This window comes from Sesamum indicum, linkage group LG2 (assembly GCF_000512975.1).
Source record: "Sesamum indicum cultivar Zhongzhi No. 13 linkage group LG2, S_indicum_v1.0, whole genome shotgun sequence".
Lineage (NCBI taxonomy): Eukaryota > Viridiplantae > Streptophyta > Magnoliopsida > Lamiales > Pedaliaceae > Sesamum > Sesamum indicum.
In genome coordinates, this window is record NC_026146.1 from 2,588,496 (window position 1) to 2,591,962 (window position 3,467).

Here is a 3,467-nt window from a genome sequence, read left to right on the forward strand (position 1 = left end):
GTTTCCATGTTCTCTTTCTCCCAACCGCTCCCTCTACGAAACCAGAGGATGCTATGAAGTTCGAAATTTTGTTGGTAATGATGCTTGGAGTGTACGGTGAATGACTTTGATTCAGCCTGTTTCTATTCTTCCATAAAGGCTGTATGATTTACAAAAATGCACTCGAGTGGTGGAGAATTCAAGGAGGAGGATATCATTTACTTCCGTAGGTTGATTATGGGGTAAATTCCAGCTGCTTCTCGCGAGTTATGGGAGAAAGTCTTACATTACCAATGGTTCAGTAAATGAATTCTTCAAGACTTCCAAAATCCAAAAGTTACTTTGAATACTTCAGTATAATTTTGTTCTTTGCGTTGGAGTTAAATTTCACGTGCAATATTCTGATAGATTATGGATGTGGATAAATTCTTACCCATCAGAAAAAGAATACAAATTCATTTTTGCCCTTGTGCTACGGAGGTAGTATCAAAATCTCCTCCAACTATTAAAATTGAACAGATTCAGTTTGCCCTCTACTATTAAAACCTTTGAATACTACGCTAATTATGAAAATTTTACCGAAATGGGAAAAATAGTTTTATACTATTTGTTTCTTTTATTTATTTTTGTCTCTAATAGCTTATGGCTTAACATTAAAAAATTAAATTCAATTCACTTATTATAATTAATATAGCATTTAGACACCTATAAGTTTGAAAATTTAATATCGGAATAATTAAAAAATTTAGTTTTATGGTTAAATTGCATTTTTGATCCCATAAGATAAAGCTGTTATCACTTCTAGCCGTAAGCTTTACTTGGTCGCACTTATGGTCCCAAAGTTTTCAGAATTTTAACAGTATTGGTTCTTTGATCAAATTCTTTTGCAATTATTTGATAATCTACCCCTATGCTCAGAATTAGGCTCAACATGCTTATGATATAAATTAAGACTTTTAAATTCATATCTTGCTTTGACCGCTCTATTTTCGGGTTTTCAAGCCTTCGATTTTATGGACTTCCTCCAATCATATTACTGCAGCAGATAGTTTACAAGCATTTGGCTCATTCAGTAACAAAACAACACAGCCTTATTTTGTTTCCTACCTTAAGGTATAAAAAGGACTCCAATATAAGGACTTAATAGAATTTCGGACAAACAAGTTGAATAGAAGCTTATTTTAATTGAAGAAATATATGGGATATTACATAGATATTATTAGAGGAGACAACTGTTTAGTCTCTCATATGATAGAGGGCTTGACTAGTTGGGGAAACCCCCATAAACTAAGAAAATTGAAAATACAAAAGCTCAAGATCTGAAATATTATGCTTTGAAGAGTTGGAGAAATTTTCTGATGATCCCCATCTGCTTCATTATATTCTTATTTATAGACATCCACGGACTTTAAATCCAGACTCCAAACTTATTTTTGATGATGTCATTGCGTTCGTCATCATCTTGTCTCTTTCGGATGATGTCACTGCGTTCGTTATTACCGCGTCCTTTTCAATTGTTGGTTATAATGGCTTGTCGACCATGTGATTGCTAGCTGGCTTTCCTGCTTTGTTAATTGTTAGCCTTTGTCATTTTCTGCCGACAGTCTTATCCGTGATCTTTTTGTAAATTTTTTTCTTTTTCCCTTATCCTGGTTTGGTTCTGGTTTATTTTGTGTGACCTGAATTTTTGTCCTGAACAGGGGCTTCTCTTGTGTTTCACAAGGGCATAAATGGTTATTTCATTGCCCAACATGTAACATGTTGCACATATTCATTCTTGTAGCTTCAGTCGCTGGTAGTTTATTTTTTTTCAAATTAACATCCTCTTTTTCTCAAATAAGCTCTCTGCGAACTCTGTGCTTTTTCCTGTCATGAAATTTAATAGGAACGATCCATTCACTTTGTTGGAGAAGATTTTGGATAGATACTTGACTTTGTCCATCTTAGTGAGATAGGCACATAATCCCCAAGCTCTTCTGGTAGAAATATCGTCTTTACTAATAGTCGATACCAGGGAGCTTCTCCTGAGACAGTTTTGATTTTATTGAAATCCACCATGTTTGTCCTCTGCGACTTCATAAAATGAAATGATGGGTAAGACCCTTTTCTTGCAGTTTTTGGAGCAACTGATATGAATTTGTTTCCAGAACATCGCCTCTATTTAAGTGGGGGTTATTTTGCCACGAACGAAAGACCGCCCCACTAATCCACTCCGAAAGTTTTGAAATTTTCGAGAAACTTGGTGACGCAGTATGAACTGAAGCAAGGCTAAATCATACCATTCTCTAACATCCTCTGGTTTGGACCCTTCTAACATCCAGACCCTATTATATTTTTCGGATGTTTCGATAATGGTCTTGTCTGGATTCACTCCTTTGTGGAAAATTAGTTTTTTCCACATGCACTGGTAGTCCTGCCAAGCAGAAGAATCAATTCGTTAGTATTAACCTTAGAAGTGTCTGTCATTGGCTTAAGGCTAATCTCTCCCTCTTTAACCCCAGAGGTACTGGGTTGACTTGAATCATCAGGAGTTTGCACTTTATGTGACTTAATTGTTGCCATTTCATCAAAGTCCGGTGATGGCTTTGTACAATAGGTACTTGAATCCGATGCTACATGTCTAGAGCCATGTACTCTAAATGCATGTCTAGGGTCATGCTCCCTCAACTCGTGAGTTTTCTCCGAAGGTGATGCCGTCCGAATTGGTTCTCGTAAATCGTTCCATAGCGCGGTGGATGCTAATAAGGAACTCCTTATGGCGACCTGGACTATGTTTATATCAATTCTTTGAATTTGCCCGGCAACTTGGGCATTTACCGCTAGATGTCCGAACTTCTTGTCAAGCTCCTCGAGGTTTTCCCAGAGGTGCCTGAGTCTCAACATGATGAAGTTTGCTCTAGATGCCTCCATCTCCCGTCAGGAAATCTGCAAGAACATTTTCATGAGATTTTATAAGAAAAATATTATAACAATAACATTGGCATTCAGCTTGCCATCTGATAATAACTCTTGAGGAGTAAAAGCTATTAATAACTCTTTCTCCTTTCCTTTGTAGTTTGTAATCCTATCTTTTGAAAATGACATCCTGCTACTAAACTCAGTTCTAGAGCTACGTATTCAATTTAAAATTGTGTGATCTTTTATAACAATATCGACACCACCTATTCTCGATACCCTCTACTGTCATAACATTAGCAAATTCCTTGAATATTCTAGGAATCTCAATATACTCTTTCTAAGAAACAAATCTGAATGATGTGTTTTGGAAAGAGCATAAGCTATTCTATAAGTTATAGAATATGGTGTATTACATACTTCCATTAGGTCTTTCCTTTTAAAATCTTGACGAAGGGTTTAGACTCTACTGAAATCTTAGTCTCCTAGGTTGTATGCAATTCTAGGATAAATGTCAAATATTAACTCCACCCGTGCGCAAAGTTAGGCCGTCCGTAAGTTTCGACGTCCCTTCGGGCTCCCCCCCCGCTGCC